Source organism: Canis aureus, chromosome 2 (assembly GCF_053574225.1).
Source record: "Canis aureus isolate CA01 chromosome 2, VMU_Caureus_v.1.0, whole genome shotgun sequence".
NCBI lineage: Eukaryota > Metazoa > Chordata > Mammalia > Carnivora > Canidae > Canis > Canis aureus.
This window is the reverse complement of record NC_135612.1, coordinates 20,856,177-20,881,054: the sequence shown is the minus strand read 5'-3', so window position 1 is coordinate 20,881,054 and position 24,878 is coordinate 20,856,177. Positions and strand designations below refer to the sequence as shown.

The window sequence follows — 24,878 nt, the reverse complement described above, 5'->3', positions numbered from 1 at the left end:
TTATGTTACACACTAGAGTTACATAATTGTATATACAATTTTATATGTTTTTTTAAATTAATATTAAACATGAATATTTTCTTGTCACTAAAAACCTTCATTAACATCATTCTAATGGTCACATAGTATTCTAACACATGAATACCATAATTTACTTAACCTTCCTGTAATGTCTAACAAATACTTATAAATTTTACATTTTATAAAAGTACTTTATCCTATGGAAAATGTAAACATGCAAAAAGCACCCATGCTCCAAAAAAGAAGATCTATGAGAAAAACCTGAGCCTTCTGTGAAACATGAACACATTCGCCTTTTCCTAGGCTTCCTCTTAAAATGACAGCAAAGGAATGTAGGAGACAAACTCACAAAGACAAACAGGAGAGGAAATGACAGGAGACAAGAGATGTCAACAGGTTGGGGAAAGAGGAAAGTAGATAGATGAGAGGCACCTAGGCTTAGCAGGTACCTGCAACTTTCAGAAAAAGTAGAAAAGGGAAGACGCAAGTCACTGTAATACCAAACATTTCCACTTTGGTACCATTTCTTGTTTCATTTCCCTACCATCCTCATTAATCTCCTCAAGCACATTTTATCATACCTCTTTTAAATTCATGATAATTCTGCTTTGATAATCTGCTTTAGGATCATGTAAGATAGATACATTGTCCAATTTTTATATTAGTTAAATATGGCTAACCTATTATTACAGAAAGATCTAAAAATGCAGTCGATTATGAAATATAGACACTTAATTTCTTCACTTAATAGATCTGAGGAAAGCAGTTGTCAGCGGGGCAGCTATGCCCCATGCGACCATTCTGAACACCAGATTCCTTCCCTTTAGTGCTCGTTCATTCCTGGGTCACTGGAACCATCAGCAGAGTTGAAGATGGGTCACCATCAGGTCAGAGTCCTAGCCAGTGGAGGGAGCGAGAAAGTCTGCAAGAAGCATGCCCAGGACCAACATGTATCATTTCTGCTTATATCCCATTGATGAAAACTTAATCACATGGCCACATCTAGCTGACAGGGAGACCTGAAAATGTTACCTAACTTAGCAAGGAAAGAATTAATTTTGCAGAAAGCTAATGGTAGCCACCATAGTTGTCTTTCTTTTTTGTGAGTTGTACTCCTCAGGCATCTACTTGTTTTCGCTTGTGAGCTTATATGAATATTTAAAGTGGCCAAGAGCAAGTGCCCACTTCCTCACCATAATGCCTACCATGTTACCAGTCAGCAGACTTTTGCACTAGAAAAGGGGTCACCACCACTGATACCTGCCACGTGAGGAAGTGATGCAGTGATTGCTCACAGAGGGGAAAAGCAAGAGTATACTTAGAGAAGGCTTCTTCCCACCTATTCACCACCCTGTCAACCAGGCTGCAGGCAAGACTGCTGTGTTCTGTGCATGTGTGTGTCCTTGTGCAAGTTATTTAAACTATTACATTATCAAGTCCTAGCTTCCCATTAGTAAAGAGAAGATAATAGTAACTATCAACAAGGGGTATTTGGGGATTAAATGCACACATATGTAAAAATCTTACTATCCTTCCTGAAACATATAAGGCAGTCAATAAATGTTAACCATTATGTTTCTCTACCTCAAAGAGATGCTAATAGAATGTTAAGAAATCTGAGATCTGGTCTGTGACAAGGTCACTTTGTGTTTATGATGAAATCACCTAACAATAAATATCTTGGTCAAGTCACAGAAAACTAGATATATCTAGGGAGCTAACAATAAATTCTAGAGCTCCTTTCTAGCTATTACCTACTCTGATACAAAATGAAACCTGTCAGTGTGATCTGCATTTCTAGGACATCCCAGGGTAGCCATGATACATTTTGTGCCTGAGTAAACTACCTTGTCCAAATGTCTAGGAAAAGATTCTACTGTCTCATCAACAGAAAAGACTACAAACAATTCAGATCCATATCACGATTGCATCACTAGAAACTAGAAACAATACCATTTGGATTAGTCTGAGAAGACACGGACAGAGATAAACAAACAGATGGCACACTACTACATAGCATGGATATCTGGGATTTCATCATTCCTAGAGTGTTGATGTAAAAATATATTTTCTTTCATGAAATGATGATGTCAGTAGGTACGGTTGGGGAGTTTTGTTATTGAACATCCTCAAAGAATGTAAAGTTAACTATCCTTTGTTATTTTGTTCCTCAAATTTTTTAAAAAAATGTTATGTCAATAAATTCAAGATCCTAGAACTACCTCCTAATGACTAGATAGATGACTCAAATTGCTCCAGCATGAAAGGACTGATTCATTATTTCCTTATGGTTGTCCAATATTTTTTACAATTCTATACATGGAGTCTCATATGAACTATGCCTCCTTTTTCTGAACATCCTCAAAACAGTGCTATTGGATTTTGATTTGATTTCAATATCAGAGACAGACATTCTGAAAAACTTCCTAATATGAAACACATATATGGTAAAAACAACAACAACAACAACATGACATCTCTGAAGGCTCAAAGCAAAGTAGTTGAAAACCAGAAGTTACCATAGTTGAGAGTGTTAGCTGCTCTTGGATTACAACAGCTACACACCAGGGATAGAAGATATGACCTGGACCTGCAAAGATGAGAACCCCAATATAAAGTTTGGAAATTGGCAGAATTACAGCATTAATGAAAAGGTAGACCAGGAAAAAAACTCTTTTCACCAAAAAAAAAAAAAAAAAAAAAAAAAGTGAAAAAAAAAAATTATCTATTTCAGCCTAGGCTTCGAGTGGGGAAAAAGTCTCTTTTGAGAATTTGTAGCTACAGGCCTTCCCTCACAAAGATTTGAGGTTCAAATTTATACTACCTACGTGTGATCCAAGAAATGCCAGACTGAAAATTAATCTAAGGTGGACTTGGCATGCTGGGACCCTTGTTACAGCAAATGTAATCATAATCCAGGCCTTATGGAGTTTCCAAAAACATTGCCTAGCCAAAAATAATCTCACAACCCAAATTTCACACATAAGAAATAAGTTACCATGAGACAGTATCAGCAGAAATACCAAACAGTACATTAGACTCCTATGAACTTATATTTATTATGATTGGATTTAGAACTTACAAATAAAAGAAATAAATATTCTTAATGGTAAAGAATTACAACATGGAATCAAAGATATGACTGGGAATAAGACAATGTCAAAATAAGACCAAACATACTTTTTAAAGAACCAAACAAATCACGTAGAAATGAAAAATATGAGCACTGATTTATGGTCACCATTGTTTTGAGTTGTAGGGGGATTCAAACACAGGAGTAAAAGGTGTTATAAACATATGCACATTCCTGTCATGTTCTGATTTACATTTGCCTGACATTGTCCTGTATTTCTAGCCTTATCGACCTTTAAAATAACAATAGATAAAGGGTCTACTCCGACTTCAGCCCACCCCCTTTTTTATACTCCAGAGTAGTTTTCTTTCTCTCTCTCTTTTTAATTATAGTTGACATATTGTATTAGTTTCAAGTGTACAACACAGTGATCTGACATTTATATATTACAAAATGATCACCGCAATAAGTTTAGTTACCACCTGTCACCACACAAAGTTATCACAATATTATTGATTATATTTCCTATGCTGTACTTTACATCCCTGTGACTTACTTATTTTATACCTGGAAGTCTGTATGTCTTAATCCCCTTCACCTATTTCACCTATCCTCCCACCCTTCTCCCCTCTGGCAACCACCAGTTTGTTCTCTGTATTTATATCTATTTCTATTTCAGTTTGTCTGTTCATTATTTTTGTTTGTTTGTTTGTTTAGATTCCATATATAGTGAAATCATATGGTATTTTTTTCCTCTGATTCATTTTATTTGCATAATACCTTCTAGGTCCATCCATGTTGCCACAAAAGGCAAGATTTCACTTTTTTGCAACTGAGTAATATTCCACTCTATATATACACTACATCTTTTTTTTATCTATCAATGGACATTTAGGTTGTTTCCATATCTTAGCTATAATGGACAGAGGGGTGCATAAATGTTTTTGAATTAGTGTTTATGTTTTCTTCAAGTAAATTCCCAAAAGTAGAATTGCTGATATTTCTATTTTAAATTTTCTTTGCTTTTTAAGTTTTTGTTTTAATTCCAGTTAATTAATTAACATAGCGTTATATTAGTCTCAGGTGTACAATATAGTGATTCAGCACTTCCATACAGCACCCATGCTCATCACAAGTACATCCCTTAGTCCCCACCACTCATTTAATCCATTCCCTCCTGCCCTCTGGTAACCATCAGTTTGTTCTCCATAATTAAGAATCTGGTCCTTAATATGTCTCTCTGTCTTTTTTCCCCTCTTTGCTTCTTTGTTTTGTTTCTTAAATTCCACATGAGTGAAATCAAATGGTATTTGTCTTTTTCTGTCTGACTTATTTCACAGAGCATTATATTCTATAGCTCCACCCATGTCATTGCAAATGGAAAGATTTCATTCTTCTTTATTATGGCTGAATAATATTCCATTGTGTACATATACTTACCTCTTCTTTATCCATTCATCAATCAACAGACACTTGGGCTGCTTCCATAATTTGGCTATTGTAAACAATGCTACAACTATAGGGGTGCACATATCCCTTTGAATTAATGTTTTTGTATTCTTCGGATAAATATCCAGTAGTGTTGTTGGATCATTTATGTTGCATCCATATTCCAGCTATTGTAAAAAAAAAAATGCTGCGATGAACATAGGGGTGCATATTATCTTTTTGAATTAGTGTTTATGTTTTCTTCAAATTAATACCCAAAAGTAGAATTACCAGTATTTCTATTTTAAACTTTTTGAGGAATCTTCATATTGTTTTCTATAGTGGCTGTACCAGTTTACTTTTCCACTAACAGTATGCAAGGGTTCCCTCTTCACATCCTCACCAACACTTATTGTTTCTTGTCTTTTTGATACTAATGATTTTGACTGGTATGGGGTGATATCTCATCATAGTTTGATCTGCATTTCCCAGGTGATTAGTGATGTTAAGGAACTTTTCATATGTTTGTGGGCCATCAGTATGTCTTCTTTAGAAAAACATCTATTCAGTTCCTCTGCCCATTTTTTAATCACATTGTTTGCTTATGTTGCTCCTTTTTAGAGCTTTTTGGAACAAACCTAATATACAAAATATATGGAATTATAATTACCATCCTAGATTGAGGATAGTGATGGTGGATAGAAAGGGGAGAATCATTCAGGTAGGTCCTTACCAGCATGAGTTCCACATAACAGTCCCTGGGACATAAGACCCTAGAGCTCCCTACTGCCCAGTTTGAAATATTCTGCTCTGGTACAGCTGACTACCATGCTGCCTCAATTGCTTTTTCTTCTTCACTTCCTGAAGGTACAATCCCTGGGTGGTTTTATCATAAGAAAGAATTATCTTTTTAGCAAATGACTAAAAGATTTTAAATGTAAGGTATTTTTGTTTTTATTCCCAAATGTTCAGTCATTTTAATATCATTTGCCTCTAAACTAACACTATTAAATATAGTTAAAGAGGATTTCTTTCTCCACGATAGATGTAGGATTTATTAGAATAATTCATTGTTCCCTAAAGACAGTAATACACATATATTGCAATTGTTGCAAATCACATAGTTATCATCTTTCCTGGGGTTTTTTTCTACTGAAGCCTTGTTTTGCACAATCAAAATTTAGCAACTTCATTAAATGCATTGCCTGATGCACCTGTTTGGACTCTGGGTATCATTTTCTTTTCTCCGACACATTTTTATTCAAGATGTGCTGTATTTCCCAGAGGCTGTCTGGGGACTTTGAGACATCTGTACCCAGCAGTTTGCTTAAACCAACAAAAAGTATTGAAGCAAAAATCAAACTTTGGGGCATTGATTTAACCATTCCTTTTCAAGTATCCTAGATTGATGAAACATGTCAGCCCTGATACATTCACCATCACTGTTCAATGCTTAGAATAACTATTAAAGCAAAACTGACTACACTCTAATGAAAGCTGTCACTGGGAGTGGAGTGAGGACCATGAGGAGAAAACAATGCAGGAAATATTATGAAAAACTTTGATTTGAATGGAGTGACTATGAGGGAAACAGTTCAAATGCCAGAAATAATATCATGCAAGATAATTTAATCTATATAAGTGACTGTGTACAAGTAATTAACCCTATTAATAAGGAAGTAAGCATCCAACTGAGGAAGATATAATAAGATCAAGCTTTTCAGTTCTCAGCATATAGTTCAGTTCTATGATCCCAATTTTCTGAAAGTTTCCTTTTATCACATGTGAATGTGCAGTGATCATTTCACTGGCTCTCTTCAATGAGTTTATGAATTTAGATTTGAAGAACTATGTACAAACAAAAGGGATAGAAATAATGGAGTAAGCAAAAGGGAGAAAGTATGGCTAACAAATGAAAATTCATTTGCAAATCTTAATGAACATCTTCTAAGAGCCAATTTTTGGTCTCTGAGTCTCACATCAGCTTTTCCAAATCAGATTTTTTTTTTTTAAAGGCACGCTGGGGTAAGGGGAAGAGGTGAGAAAAATTAACACACAAGACCATGACCAGTAGGGGGCAGGATGGCTTTAATATTTATACTGAGAGTATTTTAAAAGCCTCCAGTGTATTTCCATATCCTGATGGCAAAAGTGGCTGCAGTTCATCATTCCTCCCTGTCCACATCCTTGGCAATCTGATAGTGAAGCTCCTCCCATCTTGACTTTGGACTTGCTTTGTGACTTACTTTGTCCATCAGAATGCAGAAGCAGTGATGCTGGCTAGTTCTGAGCCTATGGCTCAAGAGGCCGTGCTTTCCACTCACTCACCCTTGTAATTTTGCCAGTAGAGACGAAACGAGTTCAGCCTAGCCTGGCCAGATAGACGAGTCAGGCCGACTCCAGCTATACTCGACAGGCTCCAGCTAACCAACTAGCTGACCACCATATACGAATGAGTCCGACCAATATCGGTCAACCTTGGCCCAGACTCTTATGCTAGATAAATGCTTATTGTTTTAAGCCACTGAGTTTTGATATGGTTTGTTAGCAATAATTAAGTGACTTGGTCGGCAAACAAAAATGTCATTTCAGGTCACCTTTGTCATGTATGTCCATCGAGTCACTCTGTATCCATTCATTTAGAATTTTTTTCAATGCCAATTCTATACTAGCTGTTAGTGTTAGTGTACAGACTATTCAGTAAGCATTCACTGAGCATCACCTGAGCACCATCACTACTTAGAATACAAAGAATAGGGGCAGACTCTCAAAGAGTTAATTATCTGTAGTAAATCAGAAATTTGAGGACATTTAAAATTTTTTTAAAAATCAACTAAGACAAGAGAGAACCAAAAGCAAATATATATTGTAACAAATTATTCTTATAACAAATAAATAATATAACCACACTGAAAGGGGTGGAGAATAAAGGGGCTGACCCATGTAATTCTGGAAAACAGTATTTTGACTAGTTATGGTAAGATAAAGACAAAAAGAACTGTCACAAACTGTACTGATTGATAAGCCTTTTTCTCACAAAGATATGGGTTAGTCATCCTAAAATTACTATATATGCATGATAGGATTGAACAAATAAGTAAATGTACTGCAATATTAAGAGCTAGGCTTCTCGCTGTCAGAGAAAGAGGTAAAAATAAAGGGGAAAGGCTACAATGAATTCTGTTTCTTTCAGTATGAACTCATCAGTATGAACCTCATCACATCAATATGAACACATGCTTCTTTGTATTTTAAATACATATACAGATAGGGAGACACAAAACTATATATAGATGTGTGTATGAAGGGGTAACTATAATTATACACATAGATTTCCTAGCTCTGTCTGCTGACAAGGCCTAGAAACAAACAGTGACATCCCAGTAGGAATCAGCACACTTAGTATTCAGATCATGGTTTCTAAGTACCAATTCTAATAAAAAGAACCAAGTCTCTGTGGAAAAGTGATTGATTCTAAGACCAGGGTAGTTAAAATATAAGAGGAGCCTGGGACATCTTATGGTGCTTTAAAAAAAAAAAGGAAAAAGAAGAAGAAGAAGAAAATAGATGGAGGCCTAGAGAAAGGATATAAGAGCCAAACTAAGAGTACCCCAAATGGTCAAATCTAAAACAAGTTAAGCAAGAAACAACAATAATGGCTTATAATCCAAATATAAAATAAGTACCCTTTATGTAAGATATACATACTTAAAATATATATATATATATATAATTAGGTAAATATATGTATATTTACCTAAAAATACTTCTTTATAAAACAAATAAAGCAGAAGGGGCAACACTTCTTTACTTCCTCCCAGTTAACAAACATACAAGTAATAAGAGAAATAGACAATAACAATTAGAATATCACAGTAATAACTGATGTAGGCAAGATGCATTGATGGATGCTAAAATTAGTGTGTAAGACTTAAGGAAAAATGGAATATTTGCATCATTTCAAAGTTCCACCCTCAAAATAAATATATGTTAATTACAAAGAGAAAAATAGTAACTCTGCAGTGTAGAAACATGACGACATCTCCTTTAACCTAGGGACCAAGATTAATATTACCAGTAACAGGTTATATCTACATAATATAACCCTATATCATGCACTGAGAAGCACATATCACCTTTTTGGTGTTTTTCCTAATAGTGCATAACATCAATACAATCATGAAAAAACATTAGACAAACCCAAATTGAGGGACATTCTCCAAAATACCTAACCAGTACTCTTCAAAAGTCTAAAGGTCATGAGAATCAGAAAGATTGAGAAACTTCCATATAATGAAGGAGACTAAGATGATATAATAGCTAATTTAATATGGGATTCTGGGTTAGATTCTGGAAGAAAAGGGAAATCAGTAAAATCCAAAGTCTCTTATTTAGTGCACAGTATTGTACAGATGTTAATTTATTGATTGTGTCAATTGTGCTCTGATATGTAAGATTTTGATATTAGGGGAAGCTGGGTAAAGGGCATACAGAAACCTTTTTTTAAAAGGAATTTATAGGGCACCTGGGTGGCTCAGTGGTTGAGCATTTGCCTTCTGCTCAGGGCGTGATCCTGGAGTCCCAGGATCAAGTCCCACATCAGGCACCCTGCAGGGAGCCTGCTTCTCCCTCTGCCTATGTCTCTGCCTCTATGTCTCTCATGAATAAATAAATAAAATCTTTAAATAAATAAATAAATAAATAAATAATGGAATTTCTAAGTTGTGATTTTTTTTTAAGATTGATTAATTGAGAAAGAAAGAGAGCACATGAATTGTGGGAGGGGCAGAAAGAGAAGGAGAGAGAGAATCAGAAGCAGACTCTGAGATGAGCACAGAGCCCATATTGGGCTCAATCCCTCAACTCTGAGATCACAACCAGAGCCAAAATCATGAGTCAATGTTCATCCAACTGAACCATCCAGGCACCCTTATACAGAAACTTTTTATACCATATTTACAACTCTCCCATAAGTCTAAAATTATCTCAAAATAAAAAGGTTAAAAATACATATCCATAGGGGCACCTGGGTGACTCAGTCGGTTAAGATCTGCCTTCAGCTCAGGGCATGATTTCAGGGTCCTGGGATCAAGCCTCCGCATTGGAATTCCTGTTTAGCGAGGAATCTGTTTCTTCCTCACCCTCTGCCCTTACCCCCTACCTGCCCCCTACTTGTGCAATCTTTCTCTCTCTCAAATAAATAAAGTCCTTTAAAAAACTCATATCCATAATTAATTTCTTTTAGGAGTAGACACTACTAAAATAGTTTAGACTATGTCTGTTTTTTTTCTTTTTATTACATTTTCTAATTATTTTTTTAATAAATTTATTTTTTATTGGTGTTCAATTTGTCAACATTCAGAATAACACCCAGTGCTCATCCCATCAAGTGCCCACCTCAGTGCCCGCCACCCGGTCACCCCCACCCCCCCACCCACCTCCCCTTCCACCACCCCTAGTTCGTTTCCCAGAGTTAGGAGTAAGGAGAAAAAATAAGTGGGAAATATCAGAAAGGGAAACAGAACATGTCTATGGTTTTATATACACCAAATTCAAATAAGTAGAGTTTTAATATATGTTTATTTATATCTCTTAATACTGCCAAATATATCAATAGAAATTTGGATTAGTTGCCAGGTTACTTGGGTCAACTAAGTAATGTTAAATCTCCATTTGTATATTACATTACATAGGCACTGATCAGATATTAGTTTCACCAGTGTACTTGGCATTGAATCAGAAGAATATGTTTTAAAATCCCTATTCCAGGGGTGCCTGGGTGGCTCAGTCAGTTGGGCATCTGCCTTCTACTCGGGTCCTGGGATAAAGCCCCACATCAGACTCTCTGCTCAGCAGGGAGTATGCTTTTCCCTTTCTCTCTGCTCCTCTCCTTTACCCCCCTCCCACTTACATCCTCTCTTGCTCTCTCTCTCTCTCTCAAATAAAATCTTTTTTAAAATAATAAATAAAATAAAATAAAATCCCTACTCCATTCAAGCACAAGAGACTAAATCAAACTAAAATAAACTGAACTAAACTAAACTAAAATTAAAAACCATGAGCACATAAAGTATGACAAGCACTATGCTTGGTACTATGATAAAGTAGTACGCAAAACAGACCTGGTTCTTATCCTAATATAGTTTATATTTTACCACTGAGATTATTCAGTTCTTTTGCTTTCTTTTATATCTTCTGAGACAATTATCAAAAAAGTCTATATAATTGCAACCAATGTCTCAAGGGCAAGAATTCTTCCTTTAAACCCAATCGAGTATGTTATGTATACAACTTAATCTTGAACAAATTCTCTTGGCTGACTGACCTAGACTCAGAATGTGCACATTGCAAAGGCATTTTTGTTCAAGCCTATGAGAAATCATGTACACAAGGTAAAAGACAGCTTTTGGAAAATGTTCTCCACATTGCAGATTGTAGCAAATTGCTCAAGTTGGCCATACACCTCACCTTCCACCACGTTAACTAGAAGACCAGTTGCAGAATCATCCAAAACAAATTACCTATTAACATACCTACTTCTACCCAGCAATAACAGAAAATTCTCTCTCCTCTTTAGTGATTCCAATTGTCAGATATTGATAAACATTACTGGGTACGAAACTAAACAAACTGATTCATCTCTTAGTACAACTGTGATCTATGATTTAAAGAATAAGAATAAATTTTAAAATCTGTCCTGTTATGGAGCTTATTTCTAAGGCAGTTTCCTGCCGTGTCCTCACATAGACTTTCCTCTGTGCATGCACATCCCTGGTGACTTTCTCCTTCTTCCAAGGACACCAGTCATACTGGATCAGAGACCCATCCTTATGGATTCCTTAATCATAATTACCTCTTTAACCCCAAAATACAAATAACAACAAATACTATAATTTCAAATGAATAACATAAGTACACTGAAGGGAAATAGAACTAAGCTAGCAACGTCTGTGTACAGCTTTTTTTAAACTATGTACACTCAAGGCTAAAGATGAGGAAAGCTATAGATTTATTAAACTCCAGTTAATAGATTTTTCTTAGTGGTATGAGTGAGCAATTCTGAAGTTTTTTTTGTGTGTGTACTGTAGCACTGAACAATAGATAAACATATTCTAGATCATAAAACCAATTCATTTTATGAAAAAAAATTACCTTTTAGAGGCCCTATCTCCAAATGTAGTCACATTCTAAATTGTTAGGGGCCAGGGCTTCAACATACATACTGAGGAGAGGGACACTCCCATCTGCTCTGTTGTCAAAAAGTCAATGGACACTGGAAGAGACAACAAGAATTAATAGTAAGATGGAAAACACCCCCAAAATTACACTCAAAATGTCATTTATAACTTCCTTTTTTTTTTCTCTTTGATGCAGGATCCTATCAAGATTCATTCTAGCTGGCTTGTCAATGATGTAGCAAGAAGAAGGACTAATCCTTCTCTTGGGAAAAACCACACCCCCAACTTCCCTTCCCAAAGAATCAGGGGTCCAAGATTTCCAGGTGTAAGAGGCTGGCATTTCTTATCACCTCCCTAAATAGCTAGCCTTGATGCTCAGACTCCTTAGCACCTAAGCCAAAAATATCCCAAAACCTGCCAGTCCCCCAACCACTACCCCACAGGCCACTCTCATGTTCACCTCATAAAGAGTGACAGTCTCAGAAGGTCAAGGTCTATCTCCTGGTACACAAACGGATCTATATCAACTGTGCCCTGGCCCACATATATACTCCACAGGATGCAAGAGACTCAAGGAGCTACGCACTCAATGACCGGTGCCCAGGAGTTCCAGCCTGACCAAGTGACCAGGCAGTATTTGTCCAGAGTCTTCTGCATGAAACATCATCCTGAGAAATTTAAAGCAGTTGTGGAGGTTTTCCGTTCATCTTGTATTGAGCCTAGCACAGTTCCTGAAATATAGTGGGCCTTTGATAGATGTTTGCTGAATGAGCAAATTACAAATGAAAGCATACCCATTTATCATCTTCCAAATGACTCTACAAAGTGTTGTTGCCTGCCAATAACAACAGTGCGCATTCATAGGTATTTATGAATTTGCATCGTATTACAAACATGCAGTTTTAACACCAGTGAATTTCCTCCAACCCAGCTTGCAGAGAATAAAATGCCAGTGTGTTTTCACTGCCTCCCTGCATATGCTGGTAGTAAAATATTCACGGCTTAGAGAATTATGCAGTGTGTTTTCAACAGCAGCTTTTGAAAGCCACTTTTTCCATTAAAACTGTCAGTTTGGTAATACAGCCATGATTTCAAAGCAAAGGAGCATTATGGCGCAAATCAAAGATAGATTACATATTTTATGTTTACATATTCTAGGACCTTCACGGTGTAAAGTTGTTGGATTTTTTTTTTTAGACTTTATGTAAGTCTCATCCATTTTGGAATTGGAATGCATCACCTTTATTATGAACCAAATAAAATCTGTGTGTAATATATGTGGTACTGCTAGGTGTTATACCTGGCTCTATTCACTAGCAATTGCAAAGGAAAACAGTGGCAGTGAGAACTAAAGAAAGCCATTCCCTGGTGCCTTAATTTTTAGTTAATGAACCCCTATATATCTTCTATCTTTCTTACATTCTGGCAATATATGCAGATATCCCCAAAATGTCTATGATTACAACTAACTACTGGTCAGATAACAAAGTTAATAAAATTTATAACCAAGGGACCTTAAAAGTGAAAGGAAGCTCTGATGCTATTTTTTTATTAGGAGAAAATATATTAATATCTCTGACAATTAGTTGCAGTAGGAAACTATTGCTGGGTTTGTGGTGCGAAGGAAAAATTGCTTGGAAATAAGACAGCCTGTATCTTAATTATAGGTTACAATGCATACTTGGGCATGCTCAGTTTGTAGGGAAAAAAATAATAAAAGGAACTAAAGCTCTTAAAATAACAGTATTTGTCCATAAGTGGTGAGATTCAACAACACATGAAAGTGACAAGATGATAGCCTGTTTAAATACAGTTAGATAATATGCTTCAGAGACTTCCATCTTTAGCAATATGGTGGCAAATGAGGGCTGTATAAATTAAACAAAAATTGGAACAGTTCTGCAGTCTTAGGTTCAAACTTGATGAGAACTATTTTATACAAGCATCTCTTCTGGTCACCAAGACCCCATAAGGGGAAAAAAAAAAAAAAGAACCTAAGAAAAATAGAAGCTATGTGGCACCATGATTAAGGGTATGGGCTCTGAAACAGCCTGAGTTCATATCCTGCCTCTGCCAATCACCAGCTCCTTAAAAAAAAAAAAAAAAGAAAGAAAATCACTTAGCCCTCTGAGCCTTGCTGTCCTAATCTTCAGTGTGCAGAGCACTTGGTCTGGCTAACTCCGTGCCATTCCTGACACCTTTCTCCTATTCCCACACAGGTGAAAGAGCTAATGACTCGCAAACCAGACTCCCATACAGCTAGGGCTGGTCATATGGTGCCATTCTGGCCAGTGAGACAGAATCAAACAGTCTGGTAGGAGTCACTAGGGAAATATTTGCTTTCCTGTAAAATGGATCATGGCAGCTGGCTCTACTCTTTCCTCTGACTTTTTGCTTTGAACACAGAGGGGAGGACTTAAATTGTGGCAACCATCTTGGAACTTGAGGAAAAGGCCCAGAAAATCCTAGAGACACTGGACCTGACATCACTGAGCCACAGGATAATCAGCTATATTCCTTGATATTCACAAATCAGGTAGTAGTCTTCTATTGTAACTAATTATCAGAGATATTAATATATTTTTCCTAATTAAAACTAGCATCACTGATGGTACCCAGAGATGAATGAGTAAAGTATAATTAGCTGGTAGTGGTATCATCATCATCATTATTATTACACTTTAAAACCTGCTAGGAAAAAGATTATACCTCCGACACGGTACCCCTAAGTGTGCGGCCTTTGGAGCCATGAGCCTGGGAAGGGGGATACTCAAGAATTCAAGCATCTCTCAGTTTAATTGGCCCAGAAGAGAATCTAGAACCCTAAAAGGATGAACATGGTTGTCAAATGGACATTATCTACAATCATGGGTTAACTCAGGCATTGGGAAATCCAGGCCATCACTAAAATCTATTGTAAAAGAAACAAAAAGAAGGTAAAGCAGAGGATATGCAATTTGGAATAACAAGAAATTTAGTTCATTTGAAACATGAAGTCAAAGATTATGAAGGTAGCCTATTCAACACAATCTCATATCAAGCAGAAAATGACATGTAATTTATTATTTTATTTTTTAAGTTTTCGCATTTTAGAAAATTACTTCTTCCAAGAATTGCTAATTAAAAGAAATGTATCTTTCTCTCACTTTAGCCTTAGAAGAAGACAAACATTGGCTTCTCCACAACCACAAATGTAATCCATGCTAATCATCAAAAGTACACTGCCAGTTTCACTTTGGCAAAGACAGAGCAAAATTCAGATCCCTGAGAGTCAGTCACCAAATAACCAAAGGGCAAACTCCAGGATATCAAAGCAAAAATTATTAAAAATTTTAAAAGCCATCAAACTGTAGCACTTTGTGTCAAAGCAGTGAGTCCACCTCTGAACGACAGAGAAACGTGATGCCCTGATACTCCTCACCACAGTGTTTACAAAACTAGGTGTAGGCCCTGATATTACTGTAGGAGGAGGAAAGAGGAGACAACAGCATCCAAGCAGCACGGTTGCAAGAACAGCTGATGCCCACAGTCACAAGAGTGGCTGCTTCCATTTCTAATGCCCTGCACTGTCTTCGCCACTGACTGGCAGGAAACTAGATACAGGTTTATTCCAAATGCTTACAATCACTCAGGTTGATAATGTACAGTGTGAAACAAACATTATGTAATTCCCCAACATCAAGTTGGCCTTTTTAGAGTAGAATAGATCTACTTCCTGTCTTCTGCATAAACAGCGTGCGATTCAAAGCTCTGTGCCACAGTGGCCCATTAGACAGAGTTATCCTAGTCTGCTGGCAGCACAACTGTAACGAACACAGTGCCCCTTTCTCCTTCCTTCTTATTCATAGTGGTGTAAGGAGGAATTGTTAGCTTTAACTTTGAGCTTCCTGGCATTGGTCCATTTGTATCACCACCCTGGCATTATTTAAACACAGTGTGCTTCATATTTATGAGCTTACAAAATTTCTGGTCTCCTGCTTCTGCCATTCTTAAGAACCATCAAGGGAAAAGGGTGTGACCATAAAAGCTAGTGTGTAACAAACCTCATTCAAATGCAGGCAGTGTATTGGGAATCTTAATTCTATTAGAGCATGGACAATGAATGTATTTGTGTTAGTTACTTTCCCACTTTGAGGTTAAACAAACCAGTGAATGGGACTCCGGGTGGCAGCAGAATGAGATACTGCATTGGATGACGCAGGCAGACAAATGCCAGGGAGCATTTTAAAAAACAGCAAGTCTCTTTCCTGCCTTCCCATGACTTTTCAGCAATTTGGATTCTGTAAATGGAAATGAATAGCTCCAGTCCTCCAATATCTTCATTCAGCAGTTCGGTTCCGACAGTCACGTGATGCATTTATCTCTATGGCCGCTTCTAAGAAAATGTACCCCATTCAAAGAGGGTCTGAATTAACTATAGTAAATGTGTTCTCTCTACTCTTAAATTGATATCCTTTCCTGAATAAAGTTCTAATTTGCAATAATTGCCAGACTGAATAACTTGTCGCAAACCTCCTACTAATGCCACCACAAGACTTGTTTTCCAGCAATGTGATTAACTGAATACAGTAGTGTTTAAAACACCACACACACACACACACACACACACACACACACACGTGCCACACCTTTGGTGATGATGTAGGCTTCAACCCAGGTCCTCCTCCACCGCTGTGCCCATCTGTCTCTAATACGCATCACTTACTCTGCAGGCTGGAGTGGGGTGCCACAAGTCACCTCTACCACCTGCCCAAACTTTCATTTCACACACACTTACTGAATATGACTGGAATCCAGCATGATTTTTTGAGTAAAACTGGAGGAATACGGACTTGCTTGTTTTTCTGAAAATTAATCTACCTTCAGGTAGAGGATCTGGTGTAGAATACGGGCCCTAGAAATTTGGGTGGCATCCCTTTACCACACTTGTCAGGGTCCTGCATTGTGGGCCTGAAGGCACGATGACCACAATAAGCATCATTTAACAAGTATCAGAAAAGCACTAAGAATTAAACCCTTACAAATCAGGGAGGTGTTGAGCAATCAGACTGAACAGCAAAGAACAATAAGAATAAAGAAGTTAAACATGGATGACATGGTATAATAAGATTCTTGCTGTGCCAGGATTTTCACAGGCCTTCAAGTCCAGTAGGAACCACTGTAGATAAAGTAGCCTACCTATTGCTTTAAGAAATGCCCCCTTATAGAAAGAGGAAATCATTCTATTCTTTTTTTTTTTTTTTTTTTAGATTTTATTTATTTATTCATGGGAGACCCACAGAGAGAAAGAGGCAGAGACACAGGCAGAGGGAGAAGCATGCTCCATGCAGGGAGCCCGACGTGGGACTCAATCCTGGGTCTCCAGGATCACACCCTGGGCTGAAGGCGGCGCTAAACCGCTAAGCTACCAGGCTGCCCCAAATCATTCTATTCTTAAAATCGCACTAAAGGAGAGTATAATACGAATAGTCCTGATTACCTGCACTGATTCTAATTTGCAATAAAATTTATCATAATTTTTCCTAAGACTCTTGGCTCTCACTGATTCTTACCTAATTGGCATTCAATAAATATCTATACTATTGCTGTTTCAAAATATTAAGCAGTCTTTGAACTTCTTAATATTTTGAAGTTAATAAAGCTTGTTTCCTAAGGAAGGAAACATTAACTATTTAGGTATTATCAGGGTTCAAATCAAATGTTTACTCTTCAGATTTCCTAATCATAATATCATGAAGGCATAGAGAAAAAATCAATTGATATTTATCTACAGGTGGTGCCATGGGAATTCTGGTATTGTTTTTACCAATAAAGACTTAGAAAAATATATCATTTTCTCAGTGGAGCTAAGAAAAGCAAATATAAAAACAAGACAAGAAAACCGGCCAAATGTATGAAAATATCTCTCTCAAGAAATGGCGAAACATTTGGTTTCATATTAGACGTCGGGGTTCCTGGTATTTTATTATGTTTTCGGTTTCTAAGAACTACAGCTATAGAATGTTTGTTATCAGATCTATCAGTAAAAGAAACAGTGAGATAAGCTAGCCGGCAATCTGTAATCACAAAGAGAGATTCAGACCTAAAAATGAGCTTACGAGGTCATGATAATTAAGCCTGGGTGAAAGGTTAAGGTCTGTCATTTGGGGCACCTACCTGACTCAGTCAGAAGACCATAGCATTCTTGATCTTGGGATTGTGAGTTAGAGCCCCACCTCGGGTGTAGAGAGTACTTAAATAAAAACTAAATAAAATAAAACAAAGTAAAAAATAAAAATAAGGTTTGTCATTCAATCCAGTCCCTTTTATTAAGTTAATGTATTTGGCAATAAATTCTATCAAGATAGAAAATAAAATAACCTAAGTTGATATACTCTTTCTCCAGCAAATAGAGACCAGATCTACGGAAGCAAGTGAACAGGAACTGTATAACTCTTACTGGCAGCATATCTTTGTCTGAAATATCCAGTTTATGTAAGAAACCATATCAGTTATTGGTAGTGGAAAACTCTCCCAAGAGTTCAGGGTTAAAACATCGGAGTCCTCTGACTTCTGGCCTTGACCAGTCACTCTAGGCCACAAACTTCCCCAGAAATGCTAATAAATATAAATCCATATTTTTAGAATGGTGGAACTTATAGAAACAAAAGTATTTAAATGAGGTTTAAGCCAAAACAGCTTATCTCCATTTTATAAATTCCAAAAAGCATTAAAGACTTTCCTATATGTCTTCTACTACCTTTCCCCTCAAAGAGGACTGTTCTTCCAGTCAAGACATCCTATAACATTCAGCCGCTGAATATCTTCTACCTGCCAGTTTTGTCAGGATTTGGAACCTATACCAGGATTTTCCCAGGTCAATGAAGAAAAGTCAGACACAAATGCTTTCTTGGAATGCTATAGCCCTGTTACAATTAGGCAAATACATTTAAATTTTAATGTCCCTTGAGTCTAGAAGTGTATTTAAGTATCTCTTTCCATGATATGTAACAATAAAAAAATGCCCATTTGAAAACCTAATAATTTTTCATTATGATAGAAGTTCTACACAGTAAAATCTTCTTACACAGAAAATAGGCAGAGCATGAACAGTGACTCTGGCAGTTTTCGTTTTTTCAACCAAGTCAACCAACAAAGGAAGGCCTGTCCTCATCAGAATGAGAAAGAATTTCGGCCCCAGTTCCTATTTAGCCCTTGACCTCAAATGTGACTGACAAGTGGAATGGTGATTTGGGAATGTGAGCAGACACCTGTCCACTGAGGAATGGACTGGAGCCAACAGCTCATTACACAGAAAACTACTAAACAGCCATTGTAGAACAACGACTTTTCATCACCTGGGTCAGATACAAACCAATAACCTAGAGGTGAAAGGCTGTCCATCAAATTCCAGTTCCCACTTCCCAGGTCCATTCAATTCCATCTATTCAATTTTAAGGACTCTCTTCTATAGGTTTGTGCAAAAGAGGCCATGTGATTCAATAGAGTTCAGACTGTTATTATTTATGGGATGAACTGAAAGGATTATAGATTCGATCACAATTAAGTTCTCTCCTAATGAATCTGCAGGCTTTAAATAATCTTCTCAAAGTGCACATCACTTTTCTTTTCTCCTTAGACACTCTTGAGAGAAGGCACACTGGGTGATTTCAATGGTAGATACTCTCAGCCCTGAAGTGGATTTGACATGTAGACGAAGCTGTTAAGCCCAAGACTGTGAAGTCCACACTAGTTGCAGTGTTCCTGATGTGTGAGCACGTATTCATAAATTAGCAGCCCAAGTGTTTAATTTTCATGCAAGTACTTATGTGTTTACTAAAGATTAGCATTTTAATTAGTCTATATTTTTCTCTCAGACAATTGGCACGAATAGTATTTGCGGATACCTGACTAAGAGGATGCAAAGTAAAAAAAGAGGGGGGTGTCACACAGTTTTATTCAAAAATTCTAATTAGCTAGTCATTCCCTTAGCATGAAAGAAATTGACATGGACTATAAGTTAGGTAACCACTGAGACTGTGTGTGGTTGGCTGGTTTTTGGTTTGGTTTTTTTATTTTATTTTATTTATATATTGGTTATTTGGGGTGCTTTTTTCCTCTCAATTATAGCTCTATGGAGAGTTCGGCAAAAGTCTTTTCTCTCAGATCTCTTTGTATTGTGTATTTGGGTCATGCTTGGAATATTAAACATCTGTCTCCTCCATTTTAAGTTCTGATAGTGTAAAATTATGAAGTGGCGATAATTTAGCTAATTCCTAAGAGACATCAAAAGAAAAAGATTGAGATACTTCAGTTCTGTTTAAAGGCTTTCTGCTATAGTTGGGTAAATTCTTTTTTGTGAGATTCTTTTAATGGAACACCTGAAGAAATGTACAAGTTGCTAAAGACACGACTCAATCCCCCAAAAAACAGAGGGGCTTCACCTAGAAAGGCCCACACTGATGGCCAGTGCAATAAATTCAATCACTTAGGATTCCTTCTAAAGTTGTTTCACAGATCCAAATCCAGTAATTCAGAAGCTAGGTGTAGTTATCGTGGGACGCTAGCAAATCAAATCTCATGTGAGTTCACTTTCTCCCCTGTTACCATGTCATTAAAATAGAAAGCTTTTTAAAATTCCACTATTTTTCCTTTTTTTCCAGGTACAACTTTTTCTTCTATTCTCTACTTCAGAGGGGTTTTTTTTCCATTTTCTTGAATAATATTTCCTACTTTAATATATAATCCTGTTCTTATATTACTCCCCTCAAAAATAATAGTGTGAGATATACTTGTTTTGTAAATTTTTTCATACAAATTTTCTAAAATAGCATGCCTGGGAGACATTACTATATATTTACAAATTATCTGTTTCAGATGGTCTAGAATGTATGCAATGACCACCAGTGTTTTAATAGAAATGATTGAGATTTGTGGATGGAACTGGAGGGTATTATGCTGAGTGAAATAAGTCAATCGGAGAAGGACAAACATTATATGGTCTCATTCATTTGGGGAATATAAATAAAAGTGAAAGGGAATAAAGGGGAAAGGAGGAAAAATAAGTGGGAAATATCAGAAAGGGAGACAGAACATGAAAGACCCCTAACTCTGGGAAACGAACTAGGGGTGGTGGAAGGGGAGGAGGGCAGGGTGTGGGGGTGACTGGGTGGCGGGCACTGAGGTGGGCACTTGACAGGATGAGCACTGGGTATTATTCTGTATGTTGGCAAATTGAACATCAATAAAAAATAAATTTATTATTAAAAACAAAACAAAAAAAATGATTGAGATTTTTAAGGAATGTATCTTTAGCTCCACAAAACAAAATTTTTGTTTTGCATTATCTTTTTTTTCCATATAATGGTTAATTTGAAGGAAACGAGAAAACAACGATGATTTTAAAAATTAGCACCACAGAGATGAGCATGGAAGTAGCCTATGTAAATGTCACATAGACTCTTACATAGACTCTTAAATATATAATGGAATCTGATCATCTTCTTTGTCAGAGTTGTGACTAGATGTCACATACAGATATTTTATGGCATTATATATAACCATGTGGTGTTGTTATAGCATGTAACATGACATTTGACAGACATAAAATAGCTCTCTGAAGTGAAGAGGGCACTGAGACAAAGTCATCAAAATTTTCATGAAAAACAAAATAAACAAAACAAATGAAAAGGGCAAATGATTACAAAGGGAATAGTTATTAGTATCTCTCTTTCCTGTCATAAGATCACTCAGAAAATTAAGCCTCTAAATGAGGGGATTTTAAATATTATTTTTGAAAATTTAAATTTCTGAGGGCACCTGAGTGGCTCAGTTGGTTAAGTATCTGACTTCAGCTCTAGTTATGATCTCAGGGCCCTGGGATCATGCCCTGCGTTGGGCTTCACGCTAACTGGGGAGTCTGTTTTCCCCTATCCCTCTGTCCCTCCTCCTGCTTGTGTGCTAGCATGTTCTCTCACAAATAAATAAATAATTTTAAAAAAAGAAAGAAAGAAATCCTTAAATGTCTGGGGACAATTTCAACCCCATTGTGAAGACACCAGCTACTTTACAAAGTATAAGGATCTCTTATTTCTAGCATTGACAGAGGATAAGATTTTCCACACAAACGAGGACTAACATCAAAACTGTTTTTTGGGGATCCCTGGGTGGCGCAGCGGTTTGGCGCCTGCCTTTGGCCCAGGGCACGATCCTGGAGACCCGGGATCGAATCCCACATCGGGCTCCCGGTGCATGGAGCCTGCATCTCCCTCTGCCTGAGTCTCTGCCTCTCTCTCTCTCTCTGTGACTATCATAAATAAATAAAAATTTAAAAAAAAAACTGTTTTTTGGTTGACTTCAACCCTTTTTATAAAATTCCTTCTGAAACATATACTTCATACTTCCTTACCTCCTCAAACTGATTATACAGACATAGTCATCATTTTATTGATGATTTGGAGCCATCATAATAAACATCAATTATTTTGTAGTCAGATTCTTCTTAGCTGTTAACACTGAGTTTATTGCTCTGAAAAGAAATTCTTCTACATAGTTATTTTTTATTTCCTATATCTGTTATTTATTTATTTATGTTCATCTCTTTCAGCTTTCAGCTGTTCCTACTTACTGCTATCAATATTCCTGTATCTGTAATAACTTTAATATTCTAATTTCAAATTCTAGTTGGCTGGAAAACCAATAACCTGGCTTTGGAATTAAGTGAGCTAATGATGATGCATTCTTCTTATCTTTAGCCTGTGAAATATTATGCAAAGATATTTTGGCATCTATGTTTGCTTTTTAAAAATTTCTCTGCCTACTCTTGCTCTTAGCTGCATCCCCCATTAGGTTCAGTAAATGAATGAATGATTTTTAGATGAAAAAAAAAAAGGTGTTTCTAATATTCAAACCTCTAACTGGGTCTATAGGGGGAAAAAAAGTAGGCAAGTTAAGGTCAATGCACTATCTTCTGACCACCTATATGGTCATTTTTAACCTCCAAAGAGTTAACTACACCATGATCCTTTCTTTCTTCTACACTTACATGCAGTCATTGGTTAACAAATTCCTATTTTAGTATTAAGAAAAAAAGAATCGTTTTCCACGCTACCCAGGGAAGGATCCATACGGCGGCGTTGTTTTGCATTCCCATTGTAACTTAAAGGGAAACTTAAAAAACATCCAGAGCCCTTGATGCTCTGCAAATGAAGGAGGAGGATGTCCTCAAATTCCTTGCAGCCGGAACCCACTTAGGTGGCACCAACCTTGACTTCCAAATGGAACAGTACATCTACGAAAGGAAAAGGGATGGTATCTACATCATAAATCTGAAGAGAACCTGGGAGAAGCTTCTGTTGGCCGCTGATGCCACTGTTGCCATTGAAAACCCAGGGGATCTCTGGGTGGCTTAGCGGTTGAGCATCTGCCTTCGGCCCAGGGCATGATCCTGGACACCTGGGATCCAGCCCCACATCAGATTCCCTACATGGAGCCTGCGTCTCCCTCTGCCTGTGTCTCTGCCTCTCTCTGTGTGTCTCTCATGAATAAATAAATAAAATCTTAAAAAAAAATAAAAAGAAAACCCAGCTGATGTCAGTGTTCTATCATCCAGGAATACTGGCCAGCGAGCTGTGCTGAGATTTGCTGGCTGCTTCACTCCTGGAACCTTCACTAACCAGATCCAGCCAAGGAGAGCCAAGGCTTCTGGAGGCTACTTCTGATCCCAGGGCTGACCGCCAGCCTCTCACAGAGGCGTCTTATGTTCACCTGCCTACCATTGCTCAGTGTAACAGACTCTCCTCTGCACTATGTGCACAATGCCTTCCCTTGCAACAAGGGAGCTCACTCAGTGGGTCTGATGTGGATGCTGGCCCGGGAAGTCCTGTGCATGCGTGGCACCCTTTCCCGAGAGCACCCATGGGAAGTCCTCCCCATCCTCTACTTCTGCAGAGATCCTGAAGAGATTGAAAAGGAAGAACAGGCTGCTGCTGAAAAGGCTGTGACTAAGGAGGAATTTCAGGGTGAATGGACGGCTCGAGCTCCTGAGTTCACTGCTACTCAGCCTGAAGTTGCAGACTGGCCTGGAGTGTGCAGGTGCCCTCTGTGCACTTCAGAGTGACTGAATAGTGACTGTGAATAGTCAGCACTTCGCCACTGAAGACTGGAGCTCAGCCAGCCACTGAAGATGGGTCTGCAGCTCCCACTGCTCAGGCCACTGAATGGGTACGAACGACCACTTAGTGGTCTTAAGCTGCTCTTCCACAGAAGGAACAAGATGGAAATAAGGTTGACAGAAAATAAACAGTTTCTTAAAATAAATAAATAAATAACCTAGCTCTGATTGAGGTCAATCTTAACCTGCTGTCCATGTAGTCACTTTCAAGCCATTAAAGGGCACTTTGGTACCTAGGCTAAGAAAACATAAAAGACACAACCAAAGACACAACGTTGTGTGTTCAGGCATTCTACACCTGTTTATGGCATCAGAATAGTGATAGGTACATAACTTAAACATTTTGAACTGTCTCTGCAAATGAATATGAAAGTGCCACAAACTCAAAACTAAAACTCATATCAGACAACCCTTCTTAAGACTCTAGGCACTATGTGGTCCATAAAGTAAAGCATATAGTATTATTTCTCTAAGCACAAATAATTCTCATGTAAGATGACCGAGAACAATCCTCAAGGTTCTCTACAATGAAGTACTTATCCAAGAGATAAAAGAAATCTGCCAAATTTACATAAGAAACAAAATGAGTAAATATTTGAAAATCCAAAAACAGCTAGGTGCCCTATATAATACCACTTCATGGCCAGACTAATTATTTATCATCTTTCTGACTCAGTTTCTTCTTCATTCGTGGAGGTAGGGCTACTTATAAAGGGACAATGCTGGTATTGTCTACTCTGCAGGGCTGCTTGGGGAGTTAATGACTGATTGAAAATCTTGTGAATTTTTCATTTCAAATGAGATAATATATGCAAAAGGGTTCTGAAAACTTGTTGAGCATGATAGTAATGATTAAAATCAGTATAAAAGAAGTTAGTTATCTGTAAAATATACTTTGATGCAGACGCATGCTGGATGTAAATATTTCACTGCTTCAATGCCCTTTCTATGCACAAAATTTTTATTGTAAATGTTATAAAAGTTATCTTGCACAGAAAGTATGTACCAAATAAAAAGCAAAACATAC

General features: G+C 37.2%; 1 pseudogene; it reads left to right on the top strand.

Annotated features, from left to right (window-relative positions):
- The window catches only part of LOC144291632 (small ribosomal subunit protein uS2-like), a 31,809-nt pseudogene extending 7,845 nt beyond the window's left edge, over nucleotides 1–23,964 (top strand).
- Nucleotides 23,965–24,878: the final 914 nt, after the last annotated feature.